General features: G+C 42.8%; 1 pseudogene; it reads left to right on the forward strand.

Annotated features, from left to right (window-relative positions):
* The first annotated feature begins 5,770 nt into the window (after nt 1-5,770).
* Nucleotides 5,771-6,595, forward strand: LOC127679351 (voltage-dependent anion-selective channel protein 1-like; annotated as a pseudogene).
* The last annotated feature ends 12,626 nt before the right edge of the window (nt 6,596-19,221 follow it).

Genomic DNA, 19,221 nt, shown 5'->3' on the forward strand with positions numbered 1-19,221 from the left:
GTCAGGTCTGTGTTACTAATACTAAAATACCTGAGGCAAGCTACCTGTGAAGAAAAAGAAGTTGGAGGCTTAAAGTCCCAAGGACAAGACACAAGCTCAACAAGATCAACTCTCAGCTGTATCCCCTCTAAGCAGTCAGAAATAGTAGGTGCATACAAAAAGGCTGGGAGCTATGCTTTCTCACATATACAGTATATATATACATATATACATATATATATGCAATCAGCAGGTAGACTGTTCTAAAAAGAGGAGTAGGTTAGGGAGGGTGTAGAGTCAAATATGAGCAAAATACACATGTATGAAAATGTCAGAAAGAAGAGGCAGGCAGATGTCTGAATTCAAGGCCTGCCTAGTCTACAGAGTGAGTTCCAGGACAGCCAGGGCTATACAGAGAAACCCTTTCTCAAAAAACTAAAAAAAGAAAAGAATATGTCAGAAAGAATTCCATTCTTTTGTGCTCTAAACATTAATAAAAGAAAACCAGTCTTTTATATTAAAACAAAAATCCTCAGTATAACAAGCATTTTGAGCAGCTACCAATAGTCTCTCCTTCCCCCATTCCCTTATGTCTGTCCTCTCTCTTCCCCTTCTTTCTCTGTCTCTTCTCTCTTTCTCTCTCTTCTTTCCTTTTCTCTTTCCTCTTTCTCCTCTCCTCTTCTTGTTCTCTTTCCCATTCCCATTTCTCTTCTGTCCTTCCCCTTCCTCCTCCTCCCCCTCTTCCTCCCCCCTCCTCCTTTCCCTCTCCTCCTCTTCCCCTCCTCCTTCTCTCTCTCTCTCACCACCCCTCTCCCCTCCCCTGTTCCTTTCCCTCCTCTCTCCAGTTCCCCTGCTTTCTTCCCTGTTTCATCCTCTCACTCCCCCCTCCCTGCTTTCCTCAGCCTTCATGATGCAAGCAGCTCTGATCGACCAGCATGCACACTTACTACCTCACCATGGCCCAGAGACAACAGGACCCTAGTGCCTTGTGGGCTGACAGCTCTGGAAGCACAAACCAGAACAGCTCTTCCCTCATAGCAGTTATCCTGGACATTTTGTCATAAGGCAGGAAAGCTGAGTGGCACAAGTGGCCACACTGTTCTGCCCGCGCTCCCTTTGCCCTGGCAGAACTTGCCTGGAATGACCTTCCTCTTCATCTCCACCTATCCAGATCTTCCCAAGCCCAGCTTATCCATCTCCTTCCCCCTGGACCTGGGAAGCACTGAGCAACCTCAACTGTTAGGTTAGCCCTCGTGGTACCTGACTAGGTTATCTTTGTCCCTACACTGGCTGCCCCCACAGCTAGACTGCAGGTCAAATCACTCTGCTTATATTTTTGCTACCGCACACAGTGTTGGGCAACTTGGAACACAGATATAAAAACATGTCTTATTTGACAAATGCCAAATAAATGTCTAGTGGGAGGGGATCAGCCAGGCAGCCAGCAGAGGGTCTCCCCTGAGCTCTGGATTCCACACATCTACTGAGAAACAGTGTGGTTACTTGGGTGATCTGCATACAGATGCTATTGAACACAATGCAGGTGCTGCCTTCTTGCCTGTGAGACCAATTAAGAGTTCCACATTTTCAAAGCAGACTGTTTAAGAAATGCCTGTGAGGACAATTAAAAGCACGAAACACTGGTCGATGAAACTGGGAGCCATCAAAGGCTTCTGAGAGGCCACATGAGAGGTGACAGAGCCCAAGTATCAGAAGCCAAGAGTCACCAGCCTGTTCCCTGCAAAGGCTATGACAGCCACAACACCTCAGGCATGGGGGGGAGGTTGACTCCTCACTACAAAATCTTAGATTGTAAAATAGAAATAGTAATAGCAGTTGCCTTCCTGGGGTAGTTGTTAAGATTGAATGTATTAATATAAGTAAAGTAATTAAAACACTGCCTGCACTTAAGCACTGGATGGCTTTTGGTTGCTATGATTATAACGATTATTAATATAGTGTTAATGTGTACTCAGAAATAGCAGGAGCCTTTTCTACATTTTTTCCAACATCCTGGTAATTTCAGCACTGCAAAGGAACTCCGTGACGTTTATTGAATGATTGAAGTAAATAGCAAACCTGCCAGAAAATTGCAACCTGTATCAGCCGGCTGACCCACTGCCTGAGTGCCCTGTGCTTCACCTGCTGCCCCATAAGCAAAGCCACAGGACCCTTTTATATATTCCCATCATGGATGGACAAGACCCGGGTCTGCTCCCAGCCCGTCACTCAACCCATCCTAGCTGTGAGTCCATTCTCCATACAGATCCTCCTCTGTATCTTGCCCAGCCCCTTTGAATTGGATACTTTGAACTATTTACTAGCATCCTAGTTCTTGCCTTTCTACATGCTTTCTTTCCTCTGCACTCAGCATGTGATGGCTGCTGGTCATGCAAACTCTTGACTTACCCTACTTAGTTCCTAAAACCCAGCACCCTCTGCTCGCCAGTCCTCCAAGGCCCAGGACTTAAATATTCCAGTTGAAAGCTTTCCCTGGTTCTAAACTAGAACTCTATAGTCTTGCAGGACTGATATTCAGTGTCTTATTAATTGGGACTTCCAATCATTTCCTAGTCTTTTTTACCTCACTTTCCTGGCCTGTAAGGTGGGTTCAGTCTATCTATTAACTGATATAAAATGTAAATATCTGGAACATGCTTAGCAGGTGAAAAAGACCTGTTCAATGCGATTTCCTGCTTAGCTTACTATTTTACAGTATGGTGGAATCGCCAGAGCCCCATAAAAAACACTAGATGAGCCATTTGGCCAGGCAGAACGAGTGATTAAAACCCCCAGCATCAAATCTATTTCTCCAAACGAGAGCGGAACTTTGTAATAAAACTGAGTTGTGGAGATGTGAAGAAAGCTGTTAGCAGCAGCCTTAGTGAACAAGGTGAAAGTCACATCATCAGAGACTGGGCACAGTGTTATCAAGAGGATTGAAGTCAGGGTTGGCAACCAGAGAGCCAGACTGGCTCATCAAATGAAACAGTATGTCCTCGCTGAGCAGGCAGCAATGAAAAGTCATAATTGGCATTCTGGAAGAAGACAGGAAATTCAGCAGTGAACAATAATGATCTAATAATATGGTTATATCAGAGTTTGGGGGTCCTTGACATATCAAGGAGAACAATCCCTAGAGTCTCTAAGCCAGTAATGCAAGAGTTTCATTACCAATCGTGTGTGTGTGTGTGTGTGTGTGTGTGTGTGTGTGTGTGTGTGTGTGTATGTGTGTATGCTCCTGTGTCTACAAGTATGTACGACCACTTTGGAAATCAATTTGGCATTTTCTCAGAAAACTGGGGATAGATCTACCTCAAGACCCAGTTATACAATTCCTGAGCATATACCCAAAAGATGTTCTATCATCTCACAAAGACACTTGCTCAACCATGTTCATAGCAGTTTAATTCGTAATAGCCAGAAACTGAAAACAACCTTGATGTCCCTCAGCTGAAGAATGGATAAAGAAAATGTGGTACATCTATACAATGGAATGCTATTCAGCTATTAAAAACCAAGACATCATGAATTTTGTAGGCAAATGGATGGAACTTGAGAATGCCATCCTGAGTAAGGTAACCCAGTCCCAAAAGAACATGTATGGCAGGAGCATGTGGTCCTCTGAGAGGCTCCACCCAGCAGTTGACTCGGGCAGATATAGACAACCACACCCAAACAGTGGATGGAGCTTGGGGACTCTTATGGAAGAATAGGAGGAAGGATTTGGGAACTCAAGGGGGATAGCAGCTCCACAGGAAGACCAACAGAGTCAACTAACCTAGACCCTTGGGGCTCTCAGAGTCTGAACCACCAGCCAAAGAACATTCACAGACTGGACCCAGGCCTCCTCACTCATATATAGCAGATGTGCAGCTTGGTCTTCATGTGGGTCCCAAACAACTGGAATGGGGGTTGTTCCAAAAGCTTCTGCCTGTATGTGGGATATGTTCTTCTGGGTGGGCTGCCTTGTCTGGCCTCAGTGGAAAAGAAGTGCCTACCCTCAGAAAGGCTTGAACTGTCAGGGTGAGAGGGATACCCAGGGGGGTCCTATCTACTCAGAGGAGAAAAGGAGGGGATGAGGGAAGGATTGTGGGAAGCAGTGATTACGAGGGGGGCCGTGAGCGGGATGTGAAGTGAATAAGTAAAAAAAAAAAACTTAAATTAAACTTAGAAGAATAAGTACGTGCGTGTACACATATACGTTCCTGTATATATGTGTGTGAGTTCTTGTATGCACATGAGTGTATTGTGAGAGCATGTATCCTTGTATGTGTACATGTAGAAGGCAGAGGTCAACCTCAAATGTCATTTTTCCAGGTGTTATCAACACTGATTTTAGAAATAGGGTCTTTCGTTTGCCTGGAGCTTATCAATCAGACTAGCCAGGGAACCCCAGTGTCCACCTGTCTCCATCTTCCCAGCACAAGGAGTGTGTACCACCACACCTGGCTTCTATCTTTTCAAAATAAGCCCCCCATGCTTCCACAGCAAGCATCTTACTGACTGAGCCACCTCCTCAGCCCCCATTACCAATCCTTTAAACAATCTCAGGCCATGATGCTGAAGACAGCCAATTTCAGAGGGACTGAGCTACAAAGTAAGGATGATTTTAGTAGTTTAAAAACAAGCCAGATCTGGTTGCAACGTTTTGGTGGACCTGCCAGAGCATACTAGAGCCAAGAGACTCCTGTCATCTGGTGACATGGTAGCCATCCTGATGTCATTATGTAAACAGATCCACTGCACTGCCAATCAGAAAAGTGGAGCACACGGCCTAGGAAGATGGCTCAGTCAGTAAAGTGCTTGCCTTGCAAGCAGGAGAACTTAAGTTTGATCCCCAGAACTCAGATAAAAAACAAACAAACAAACAAACAAACAAACAACAACACACTAACTGAATTATGAACCCCATATCCTAGAGGAAGATTCTGTCTCAAAACAGAAGGTGGATAGTTCCTAAGGAATGACACTTAAGTCTGGCATCTGGCCTCTCTCTCTCTCTCTCTCTCTCTCTCTCTCTCTCTCTACACACATACACACACACACACAGAAAGAGAGACAGACAGACAGACACTCAGACACACAGAGAGACAGACAAACAGACAGACATTCAGACTCACACACATACACACACACACACACACACATACAAGAAAGGTGTATGGACTGTGGAGAGGTAGCTCAGTAGTTGAAAGCACTGACTGCTCTTGCAGAGGACCCAGGTTAAATCTTCAGCACCCATATGGTGACTATCTGTAATTCCAGTCCCAGGGGATGCAACACCTTCTTCTGGCCTCTGAGGGCACTGCACCCACATACTGCATAGACATACAGGCAGACAAAATGCCCACACACATCAAAAAATTTAGTGAACAAAATGGAGCGTAAAACACATAACTACATGAACTGTACAGTACCTGATAGTGATAAGACATCTCTTGCTGGTTATGTGGTAGTGTGCTTCGGTTTTCAGATTCGCTGCACCCTTACTCGGGGCTCCTGTAAACAGTGCTGAACTAAACCAACAGCTACCTGCATGTGTCTCAAGTCCACGCCATCTCTCAATATACATCATTTCCTCTGGTGCTCTGTTTGATTTCATGCTGTGTCCTGCTTCTTGGCACTAGAAGAAAAAGGCTAGACTGCATAGTGGATTATCCTAATCTAAGGTTATAGAGGTGTGTTTATGTGGGGACAGAATTTCTGCAGTACATTTATCAGAACGCAGACCCATCATTAAGGAACACATATAGCTGCCACTGCTCCCATGACCACCACTTCCGAGAACATGGCTGTGCTTCCCACATACACTGATCTTGGCAAGTCCGCCAGGGATGTCTTCACCAAGGGCTATGGCTTTGGCTTAATAAAACTTATTTTGAAAACAAAGTCCGAGAATGGTTTTGGAATTTACCAGCTCGGGTTCTGCTGTAAAGGGAATGGCAGTCTGGAAACCAAGTCCAGATGGAGCGAGTGTGGGCTAACATTTGCAGAGATGTGGGACACGGACACTGAGATCGCTGCAGAAGACCAGCTTGATCATGGACTGAAGCTGACCTTTGGTTCATCTTTCTTGCCTAACGCTGAGGGAAATCATGCTAAAATTAAGACAGTACAAGAGGAAGCATATCAACCTTGGCTGTGAGGTGGACTTTGACATCTCTGGGCCCTCAATCTAGGATGGTCTGGTGCTTGACTGTGAGGCTTGACTGGCTGGATACCAGATGAATTTCGATACCTCGAAGTCCCGAGTGACCCAGAGCAACTTCGCAGTTTTCTACAAGACAGAGGAATGCCAGCTTCATACTAACCTGAATGACAGGGCAGAGTTTGGTAGCTCCATTTACCAAAAGTTGAACAAGAAGTTGGAGATTGCTGTCAATCTTGCCTGAACTACAGGAAACAGTAACGCTCATTTTGGAATAGCAGCCAACTAACAGGTGAGCCTGGTGCCTACTGTTCAGCCAAAGTGAACAACTCCAGCCTGACTGGCTTAGGGTACACTCAGACCCTAAAGCCAGGTAGCAAACTGACGCTGTCAGCCCTGCTGGATGGCAAGAGCATCAGTGCAGGCAGACATAAGCTTGGTCTAGGGCTGGAATTTCAAGCATAAATGAATACTGTACAATCATTCATTTTAAACTATTTTGCAGCATTTCAGAATTTAGTGTACCTTTTAATGTTGTACATTGGAGATGCGAGAGTTGATAAATACCACATTAGACCTCCAGGCTAAGGATGACTTGGCGTTGAGGTATTTACCATTTCAGATTTACAGCAGAAATCCCAGTCCAGGAAAGGTCCATTTTAGCTGTGTGCGTGGGTTGGGAAGGAGCCCCTCAGAGATGCCAGGCTGCAAGTGGAAACTGGGAACATGTGGGCCCTTTGTAAAATCTGTATCCAGTCCCCAGATGAAATTGTGACTTCCCATGCATTGAACCCTGGTGTCCCGCTCCTATCTGCTCAGAAGCATGCACACACCCGTGTGAAAGGGACATTTTTAGACAGATCGTCATGACCTGTTCTCATCATGTCCTGTTCCCATCCTAGCCCATCAGTTACCTGTTTTACACCAAAAGTAGTCTTTAGGGTGTGGTTATCTATTTTTTGTGCCATTTTAGGGTGGAGATGGTAGGCATGTTGAAGCCAGTCATTCAGGACTTAATTCTTCCTTGCGTTGTGACGTGCTTGTCTTTCTTCTATTTTTTATTTATTTATTTAGTATTTATTTATTTATTTATTTATTGCCATTGCCACAGAGTATGAAATAGCTTCCAGTTCTCCAGCTCTGACCTTGGTGGTGATTGTGGTCATACTCTGACAGCACTAGGGATCTCAGCTGACTCCTCTTGTAGCCTCGCCAACACGCATGTAAAAAGCCTGACACGGTAAGACATAGCTGTAAATCTCAGCATTGAAAGGCAGAGATAGGCATATCCTGGGAGCTCGATATCCAGCCAGCCTACCCAAGAGTGAATTCTTCATATTCAGTGTGAGAGCCTGTACTTAAAAAATATTAAGGTGGAGAGCAACAGAGGAAGATACCTCTGCCCTCCACATGTATGTGAATGGGTGTGTTCACACACACACACACACACATACACAGAGAGAGGGGGGGAAGCAGCAATATACACACTAGGTAGATACATACATACATACATACATACATACATACATATAATAGATGATACAAGATGATACATACATACAAACATACATAAGTATATAAGTACATAAGTAGATGCATAGATACGTGGATAGATAGATAGATAGATAGATAGATAGATAGATAGATAGATAGATAGATAGATAGTAGATAGTAGATAGTAGATAGTAGATAGATAGCCAGGCAGAACTAAGCAAGCAGGTATTCTCTTATATGCCTGCAATCCTATAATGAGAAGGCAGGGCTGGAGGATGGAAAGTTTGAGCCCTAGGTTATATATCAGGGTCCTATCTCAAAGAAACAAAGAAAGCGCAAAAAACAAAAGAAGTCAAGGAAACAGTCACAATTTTGTTTCATTTCCTCCAAGGAGAATCTTCCTTCCTCTTTCCTTATCCCTGTTTGAAATCCAATGTTGATTATGTGCTCTCATTAATGTCAATGTAGCAGAAACAGCAGAGGAGTCTAACGGGGAAGTCATCATAACAGTGCCAATAAGTGATGTCTTAACTATTAGGCCTATTTACTGTGAGAGAACTCTTAGCGAGAGATGTATTTAAACCAAGAGACCCTTCCACTTGCTTCCAACAACGTGGAACTGTTGTCTTGGAAAGATAATTTCACAATGGTACCAAGAGCTTGAAGAACAACCTGCCATTTGCAGTGTTATTCCTGAGTCCATTTCTTTCTCTCTTTTTTTGTGAGTGAAATTTTTATTCAATATATTCTTTAATTACATTTCAAATGATTTCCCATTTCCTTGATCCTCCCTCGCCGAAAGTCCCATAAGCCCTCTTCCCTCCCCCTGTTCCCCCATCCACCCCTTCCCACTACCCTGTTCTGGTATTCCCCTACACTGCTGCACTGAGCCTTTCCAGAACCAGGGGCTACTCCTTCCTTCTTCTTGGACATCATTTGATATGTGGATTGTGTCTTGGGTATTCCAAGCTTCTAAGCGAATATCTGTTTATCAGTGAATACATACCATGAGTGATCTTTTGAGACTGGGTTACCTCGCTTAGGATTGTATTCTCCAGCTCCATCCATTTGTCGAAGAATTTCATAAATTCATTGTTTCTAATGGCTGAATATTAATCCATTGTGGATATATACCACATTTTTTAATCCATTCCTCCATTGAGGAACATCTGGGTTCTTTCCAGCTTCTGGCTATTATAAATAGGGCTGCTATGAACATAATGGAGCATGTATCCTTATTACATGCTGGGGAGTCCTCTGGATATATGCCCAGGAGTGGTATAGCAAGGTCCTCCAGAAATGTTGTGCCCAGTTTTCTAAGGAACCGCCAGAATGATTTCCAGAGTGGTAATACCATCTTGCAATCCCACCAGCAGTGGAGGAGTGTTCCTCTTTCTCTATATTGTCGCCAACACCTGCTGTCTCCTAGGCTTTTAATCTTAGCCATTCTGACTGGTGTGAGGTGAAATCTCAGGGTTGTTTTGATTTGCATTTCCCTAATGACTAATGATGTTGAACATTTCTTAAGGTGCTTCTCAGTCATCTGAAGTTCTTTAGGTGAAATTTCTTTGTTTAACACTGTACCCCATTTTTAATAGAGTTATTTGATTTTCTGAGGTCTAACTTCTTGAGTTCTTTGTATATATTGAATATTAGCCCTCTGTCGGATGTAGGGTTGGTGAAGATCTTTTCCCAATTTGTTGATTGCCTATCCACTACATAAGCAAACTCGAAGAAAAAAAAAACACATGGTCATTTCATTAGATGCTGAAAAAGCATTTGACAAAATTCAGCATCCTTTCATGCTAAATGTCTTGGAAAGAACAGAAATTCAAGGCCCATACCTAAACATAGTAAAAGCAATATACAGCAAACCAGTAGCCAACATCAAACTAAATGGAGAGAAACTTGAAGCAATCCCACTAAAATAAGGGACTAGACAAGGCTGCCCCCTCTCTCCATATCTTTTCAATATAGTACTTGAAGTTCTAGCTAGAGCAATTAGACAACATAAGGAGGTCAAAGAGATACAAATTGGAAAGGAAGAAGTCAAACTATCACTATTTGCCAATGATATGATAGCATAATTAAGTGACAAAAAAAAAAGCTCCACCAGAGAACTCCTACAGCTGATAACTTCAGCAAAGTGGCTGGTTATAAAATCAATTCAAGCAAATCAGTAGCCTTCCTATACTCAAAAGATAAGCAGGCTGAGAAAGAAATTAGGGAAATGAAACCCTTCACAATAGCCACAAACAATATAAAGTATCTTGGTGTGAATAACCAAACAAATGAAAGATCTGTACAACAAGAACTTCAGGTATCTGAAGAAGGAAATCGAAGACCTCAGAAAATGGAAAAATCTTCCATGCTCATGGATTGGCAGGATTAATATAGTTAAAATGGCCATCTTGCCAAAAGCAATATACAGATTCAATGCAATCCCTATCAAAATCCCAACTCAGTTCTTTATAGAGTTAGAAAGAGCAATTCTCAAATTCATATGGAATAGCAAAAATCCCAGGATAGCTAAAACTATTCTCAACAGTAAAAGAACTTCTGGGGGAATCAATATCCCAGACTTCAAGCAATACTACAGAGCAATAGTGCTGAAAACTGCATGGTATTGGTACAGTTACAGGCAACTGGATCAATGGAATAGGATGGAAGACCCAGAAATGAATCCACACACCTATGGTCACTTGATTTTTGACAAAGGAGCTGAAAAGATCCAATGGAAAAAAAGATAACCTTTTCAACAAATGGTGCTAGTTCAATTGGAGGTCAGCATGCAGAAGAACGCGAATTGATCCATTCTTTTTTTTTTATTCGATATATTTTTTATTTACATTTCAAATGATTTCCCCATTTCTAGCCCCCCCACTCCCCGAAAGTCCCGCAAGCCCCCTTCTCTCCCCCTGTCCTCCCACCCACCCCTTCCCAATTCCCCTTTCTGGTTTTGCCGAATACTGCTTCACTGAGTCTTTCCAGAACAGGGGGCCACTCTTCCTTTCTTCTTGTACTTCATTTGATGTGTGGATTATGTTTTGGGTATTCCAGTTTTCTAGGTTAATATCCACTTATTAGTGAGTGCATACCATGATTCACCTTTTGAGTCTGGGTTACCTCACTTAGTATGATATTCTCTAGCTCCATCCATTTGCCTAAGAATTTCATGAATTCATTGTTTCTAATGGCTGAATAGTAAGTACTCCATTGTGTAGATATACCACATTTTTTGCATCCACTCTTCTGTTGAGGGATACCTGGGTTCTTTCCAGCATCTGGCAATTATAAATAGGGCTGCTATGAACATAGTAGAGCATGTATCCTTATTACATGGTGGAGAATCCTCTGGGTATATGCCCAGGAGTGGTATAGCAGGATCTTCTGGAAGTGAGGTGCCCAGTTTTCGGAGGAACCGCCAGACTGATTTCCAGAGTGGTTGTACCAATTTGCAACCCCACCAGCAGTGGAGGAGTGTTCCTCTTTCTCCACACCCTCTCCAACACCTGCTATCTCCTGAATTTTTAATCTTAGCCATTCTGACTGGTGTAAGGTGAAATCTCAGGGTTGTTTTGATTTGCATTTCCCTAATGACTAATGAAGTGGAGCATTTTTTAAGATGCTTCTCCGCCATCCTAAGTTCTTCAGTTGAGAATTCTTTGTTTAACTCTGTACCCCATTTTTTAATAGGGTTGTTTGGTTTTCTGGAGTCTAACTTTTTGAGTTCTTTATATATATTGGATATTAGCCCTCTATCTGATGTAGGATTGGTGAAGATCTTTTCCCAATTTGTTGGTTGCCGATTTGTCCTTTTGATGGTGTCCTTTGCCGTACAGAAATTTTGCAATTTTATGAGGTCCCATTTGTCAATTTTTGATCTTAGTGCATACGCTATTGGTGTTCTGTTCAGAAACTTTCTCCCTGTACCGATGTCCTCAAGGGTCTTCCCCAGTTTCTTTTCTATTAGCTTCAGAGTGTCTGGCTTTATGTGGAGGTCCTTGATCCATTTGGATTTGAGCTTAGTACAAGGAGACAAGGATGGAGAATTGATCCATTCTTATCTCCTTGTACTAAGCTCAACTCCAAGTGGATCAAGGGCCTCCACATAAAGCCAGATACACTGAAACTAATAGAAAAGGAACTGGGGAAGACGCTTGAGGATATGGGCACAGGGGGAAATTTCCTGAATAGAACACCAATAGCTAATGCTCTAAGATCAAGAATTGACAAACGAGACCTCATAAGATTACAAAGTTTCTGTAAGGCAAAGGACACCATTGAAAGGACAAATCTGAGTCCATTTCGTGGGACAGTCACAAAGGATTCTTTCACATGGAAATGCAACATTGGTTATAACATCACATGACACAGACATGAACCTAGTGTCAGACAGTAGAGGTTCCCTGAAATTACCTCTGGCTCCTCTGTATAATGAAAAAATGAGGTAATTCTCCTGACTCAGGGCCAGTTCTCCACCATTCAGAAATGCAAAGTAGCTTTAAATTCTCTACCACAGACAAGTATTAACTTTATAAAAGGAACTGAATATTTATTACATGAACCAGGGCATAGTGGTACAGAGCTTTCTTCCTATAGCTTTAGAAATAGAGGCAGAGGACGAGTTTGAGGCTAGTTTCTCTTAAATGTGAAAACTGTGATGGGGAGGATAAAAGGGAAGAGGAGTAAGGAGGAAGAAGAGGAGAGCAGGAGATAGGAAGAGGGAGAAGTAAAGGAAGGAGAAAAAAGGAGAAGAGAAGGGAGAGGAGTGAGATGATTGGAGGGAAAAAGAGGAAAAGACAAGGGAGGGGAGGAGAGGGGAGGGAGGGGAGAAAAGGGAGGGGAAAGAAGAAGGGGAGAAGAGGGAGGGGAAAAGGGGAGGGGAGAGGTGAAGGGGAGAGGAGGGAGGGGAGAAGGGGAGGGGAGGGAAGGAAGAAGGGGAGGGGAAGGGAGGAGAGGAGAGGAGTGGATAGTAGAGAGGAGAGGGGAGGGGAGGGAAGAACAGGGGAGGGGAGAATGAGACCAAGCAAGCATCAGCCCAGGCAAGGGATTTGCTTAAAACCTTTTAGGACATCTAAGAAGGGATGCATAATCAAGAAACAGAAAAAAAAAGGGCAGCAAATATCTAGAATGTAGTGGGTAAGGTGTGCATCCTAGAGCAATTTGCCAATATTTAAAAAGCAAAGAGCTCTGAATTAGAATCACAATGCTGTTGCAATAAAAGGTCTTCTGAATTAGCTATTCATCTGTAACTGCAATAAAATACCTGACAAAAGCAACTTAGGGAAGAAAGGATTTCTCTTGGCTCATGGTCCCTCATGGTAGAAATGTCATGGCTACAGGAGCAATAGGCAGCTGGTCACATGGATTCTGCAGTCAGGAAGCAGAGTCAAGAAATACTGGCATGTCAGATATTAGATAGATAGATAGATAGATAGATAGATAGATAGATAGATAGATAGATAGATAGACAGACAGACGGACAGATTGACAGAGAGACAGACAGACAGACTGACTGACTGAGAGACAGGCACATAGATAGATAGATAGATAGATAGATAGATAGATAGATAGATAGATAGATAGATAGATAGATAGATAGACTGAAGAAAGAGAAATCTAGACTCAGAGATGAATAAAAGCAATAAAAAAAGACATGGTTGTAAATGAGTTAAAATATCCAGACCAAATTAATGAAATCTCAGAGTTCAAGTCTGTATCCATGGAGATGACATCAAAGAGCAGCACTATGACACTTGAGGAAACCAGTAAGTTAGTGAGAGATATTTAAGAATCAGAGTCAGGCATTGATTTCTGAGGGAGTTTTTAGCTGATACTTTAAATTGTAAAATCAAAGATGATGCATACTCATATGAGCAAGGTGATGTTGTGAAATGCCCAAGCCACACTGACAGGCACGCTTTGCCTCCTGTGTTTATCACCATCTGCAGAGAGACTTTGTAAAACCTTCTCTCAGGGATAGGGATGTGGCTCTGTGGTAGGGCAGCTGCTTAGCATGTGTAAGGCCCTGAGTTTCATGAACAGAAGAAAGGAGAATCTATGATCTTAGCAATCCTCAAAAACACAATACATCTTTGTTAACCATAATCATCCCACTGCTCCCTTCGACATGTCATCTGAGGAGATTGTGGAGCAAATTATAATGGATGTATAAAGTCTCAAAGATGATCAACCAATAAAATTACCAAAAACTCACCAAGAATATACACAATGTACAAGAGAAGGGAGCAGACTGGGACTTCAAGGAAGAGAGCATTTCAAAGTAGAACAGCTGGGAAATTAGAAGACAACATCTCGGGATAAGTCTTGGGACAGGTGGGAAACATGGGCATGAATTAGCAGCCAATTCATTATCCATATCAAATGAGTGGCTGTCATTATAAAAAGTGTCTATGTATCTGTGCCTTGTCTCAAAAGCCAGGTTAACTGGCAATGTGAGTATTTATTAGCCTCCTCTGTGGCATAATATTTGTATTAGTTACTTCTCCCATCACTGACACAAATGAGGGAAGCTTACTTTGGCTCATGGTTCAGAGGAATGTTACCACCATGGGACAGAAGGTGCAGCAACAGGCATGACCTGTGCTACAGGCCAGCAAACATTGAAACGGAAATGTTCAGCCTTTGTCCCTTATATTCAGTCTGGGACTCTCATCCATGAGAAGAGACACCCACATTCGGGGTAGATCTCTCATAATCCATTAAATCTCCTTGAAAATTCCTTCATAAGTCCACCCATATGTGTCTCCCATGGGACTGTGAATGCAGGCAGGTGGTCAATGAAGATTAATCATCATATAGCCATCCCCAGACAATCTGATACCCAGAAGCATTATTTTAAATCACAGACTTCCATCCCTAGTCTCAAAAGTCCATGGTCATGCCGTGGGGGTGAACGCATTTAGTTCAGGTGTAACATTCTCTAAAGTCCTAAAGGTTCTAACATTGTTCAGAAACAAAATTCAGTGTCTTTATTGATGCTCAAGGCAATACCTGACTGTGAAAGTCTGTATGGTTAAGAGAACCTTGCATATTTCCAATATACAATGGCACAGAATAAACACTGCTATCCTAAAATGGAGGAATAACAGTACAGAAAAGAAAAAAAAAAAGACCATACCAAAATGAGGCAGAAAGCCAGCATAGAGAGTTCAAATTCTGCATCTCCACATGTAGCATCTGGGTGTGGCCTGTGAGGACATCATCTGGGTTTCAACAGGCTTTCACAGCCCTGCCCTGCCCCAGCTCTGCTCCCGGAGCATCTGTGGCCCTCCTGGGCTGGCAACACTCAACACCTGAAGCCTATGTGTCAACTTCTCCCATGCCAGCATCTCCACCACCCAGGGACCCTGCTCCAGCTCAGGCTTCTCCTTCCCCTCTTCCCTCAATGGCGTCCTTGCAGAACTCAGACGTGGGCCCACATTGCTGGGCTCAGCAGCGTTCTGAACTTTAGTGCAAGCCTCCGCGCCACAGAACTCTTACATGGAGCCTGCCTAAATGGTCAGCGCCACAGGATGATGTCATTAAATTCTGATACTGGTTCCAGATGAGGCCTGGACCTTACAGACCATACTTTCAGTGGCCTCTGCATGCCTTTTGGGGTGAACCTGGAAAAACACTTTGATTAGTAGCCATTTTAAGGAGGAGATACCTGCGGTGACATTCTCAGTTAAGGGTCTTTCCTTTTAGTCAATTCACATTTAAAAAAAAAAAAAACAATGGATCCTTTGATAAATAAAGTTTTAAAGTCAGGATGAAAGAACTTAATATATATGCATGAATTATTAAAAAGTAGAAACCACATCCTCAAAGAAATTACTAGGGACCATTCAGTACAAATTTTTCCATAATGCTACTGAGCACATATAAGAAAGTCATTTAACATATACAAAATATCCACATAGAAGTAGTGAAATATATACCTGTTTGCCCAGCAGGCATGCCTTGTGTCAGTGGCATATGTACCTAACTATAGATAACTCAGAAACCTTGCTAATCATCCATTGTTTTGGTCTGTTTTACACTGCTCTCACAGAATACATGAGCCTTGGTAACTTATAAATAACAGAGATTTATTCCTTAGAGTTACTGAGTGTGAGAACTCCAACATGAAGTGACCAATGTCTGTCAATGACATTACTACATCATCCCGCAATAGAAGGCAGAAGGGAAATAGAGTGCATGGCAAAGAAAGAAATGAGCCAAACTCACTTCTTCACTTCTATACCAATACTATAGAATAATTCTCTCCCATGATGGTACATGAATCCCTTGCAAAATAAAGAGCCCACCTCCCAACACTATTGTCCTGAGAACTAGGTTTACAAATATGAACTTGGGAATGCACATTCAAGCAAGATCATCCATCTAGCACTAACAAATGTTTACTCACCATGTGCTCAGAATCCAGCTATGGGCTGCTGTGCTAATTCTAAAAATAAGACCTGGATTACAAAGATAGTATCTGTACCTCCATTCAAGAAATGTGTTCTTTCAACACCACCTCTCTATAGCAGGCCATCTAGAGGGTGGGAGAAGGCACAATGAGTGGGATGCTCACAGAAGACTAAAAGACATACAGGGATAGGGGTGGACGGATAAAGACTAAACTGAGCAAAACAGAAGTAACTTCTCCACCTAATACATAGGAGAGCTGATTTTCTGACCCCAGCCTGTCTAACTGCAAGATCTCTTCTTTCATGGACATTATTCTGCTTACTTCTCTTCCTCTGCCTTCCTTACCTTCCTCCTCTCCATTTTTGATAATTCACCTGTTTATCATGTGTGACATCTTAATTACTAAACTGGTAACCAAAAGAATGGTCCCTATAAGCTCATAGATTTGACTACTTATTATCCAGTTAGTGAAACTGTTTGGGAAGGATTAGGAGGTGTGGTCTTGTTATAGGAAGTGTGTTACTAGAAATGGGATTTGAGGTTTCAAATCCAGGCCTCTCTCTCTCTCTCTCTCTCTCTCTCTCTCTCTCTCTCTCTCTCTCTCTCTCTCTCTCTCTCTCCCATCTCCCAGTCCACTTCCCTATTCCTCTCTGCTTAGTGTTTGCACATCAAGATAAAATCTCTTAGCTCCAGTGCCATGCCTGCCTGCCTTACACCATGCTCTCTACCACACTGACCATGGACTAACCCTCTGAAACTGTAAGCCATCAATGTTTTCTGTTATAAGATGCCTTGATCTTGGTGTTTCTTCACAGAAACAGAACAGTAACTAAAACAAGTGAATTTTCAATTATTTTATTATGCATGATGTACACTTAGCAATTTAATCCCTATGAAGGCTCTTTAAGCCTGGTATGAGACCATCTTATTTCATAGATGGGAACACTGAGGCTCACACGGACCCTGCATAAAGTCTCTTACTGGGTAGTTTTGGAGCTATGTCTCAAAACCAGAGCCACCTGCTTCTAAGACACCTGCTTCCTATCTACTCCCATACCTCACTGTTCCATTCTCTGTGTTTTCTTTCACACCCACCTCAGCAATTGCTACAGTCCACATATAACCTGACTCTGCCTTCATCTATTTGTGCCTGAGTCTCCATACCATACTTAAGGGAGGAAAATCTCATTTGAACTTTATCGACAGCTACAATTACTGAAGACTGTGTCTTGTATAACAAAGAATCTCTCCTCCTCGGGGTACCCAGAGAGATGAAGTCAACTGATTAACAGTCTTGAAGTTCCATGTTCCACTTGGAAGGTTAGCATGCTGGGTCACACTCCTCTAAGCCTTAGAACCGAGGGGATTGGAGTAATGAGTGAGCAGGTACTTTCTGTAGTGATTTGCACTAATCACCCATGTGCTTTCTATCTGGCCCTGCTTGACTTGGATTTTTCAAGTTCAGCATGACAGAAAAATGTGACAAGCATCCCAGTCAAAGGAAGCCTTAGTCTTTTAATGGTAGGGAGTGACTGGTCAACATTCCAGTGTTAGTTTTAGGTCACCCAAAGTTATAATTCTACTGATGATCAGAGCCAGACATCTCTCTGCCTACACCCTACACTCAGTCACTCACACATTGACAGCTATGAGATACAAATGCAGCATCTTCCACCACTGCAAATTCCTGACAGCCTGACATCTGTAGCCTCACATCTCCATGAAGGGGCCTTTTTGTAACCCTGCTGACTTAGCCCCTACTGACATTATCTTGTTCCATGGATCCCTTTGTTTGCAGTGCTATCTCTCCCTAGCTTCATGAGATCCACTCCACTATTCATGCTGCAGTGTCCTGCTGCCATTCACCACTGTTCAGGAGAGTAAGGCAGGGAAATGAATGAGCTCCAAGCTTTCTGAGAACCACATCTTGCTCAGGAGATTTGGATAGATGGCTCACACTGAAACCAGAATAATAGGATGTAGGGCTGGGGATGTAGCCCAGATGGTAAAAATGTTTGCCATTCAAGCTTGAATTTAATCTTCAGAAGCCTGTAAAAAGCCAGCCACTGATATATATTATACCCTTATCCCAATGTTGAAATAAAAAGGGTCCCTGGAGCTTGCTAGCCAGTCAGTCTATCCAAATAAGTGGGAAGACTCTGTCTTAATAAATAAGGTGATGGCAGATTGAATAAGATACTCAACATCAACTTGTGGCCTCCAGATACAAGAGTGTGTGTGTGTGTGTGTGTGTGTGTGTATGAATGTAGCCACTATATGCATGAAAACACAGCAGTATGCTTTCTTGTGGGATAATGAGCAAGGAATTTTTTCTATATCTCTGGAAAAGGTAGGTAACAGCAAGAGTATATTTCCACAAGGGAGGGTTTTAAGGAATGAGCAGGAGGGGTGGATTGTTTTAGGAGAAAAGGTAATTTCTGGCAAAGGTAGATACAGGTAGAATATTTTTAAAGATCCTATTGGGTGGGACATAAAGAGAGGGAAGAGAGGGTCACAGCTCACTTTGGTGAAGCTACCATATTGAATGTGGAATAAAGTAGACAGAGTTGGGCAATAACTTAGAGCTGCCTCGCCTTGAGTTTATTTCACTTTTTTTTTCAGATTTAAAAACAAGATCACCAGGCTTCCTGCTGCCATTTGCACCAGGGAGCCAGGAAACTCCACAGCCTTCTCTGAGCCTGCCAGGAGACAGTGATCTCCCAGCAGCGCTTTCACTTTTGAGCGCAGAGGTGAGATCTCCACCTTCTCTCTGGAGGGGATCCAGCTAGGAGCACACAGGGCCTAAGATCAACAGAGCAGCTAGGACAGGAGTCTTCCCACCACCATTTGTGCCAGGGAGCCAGGAAACTCCACAGCCTTCTGTGCATAGGCCACCAGAAGAGAGAGATCTCCCAGCAGTGGTTTCACATTTGAACTCAGATGAGTAAGGACTTCAGCCAGAGACAACAATACCAACTAGCACCAGAGATAACCAGATGTCAAAAGGCAAGCACAAGAACCCTACCAATAGAAACAAAAGCCACATGGCAACATCAGAACCCAGTTCTCCCACCACAGCAAGTCCCAGATACCCCAACGCACAGGAAAATCAAAAATTGGATTTGAAATCGTATCTCATGATGCTGATAGAGGGCTTAAAGAAAGACTTAAATAAC

This window comes from Apodemus sylvaticus, chromosome 1, assembly GCF_947179515.1.
Source record: "Apodemus sylvaticus chromosome 1, mApoSyl1.1, whole genome shotgun sequence".
NCBI lineage: Eukaryota > Metazoa > Chordata > Mammalia > Rodentia > Muridae > Apodemus > Apodemus sylvaticus.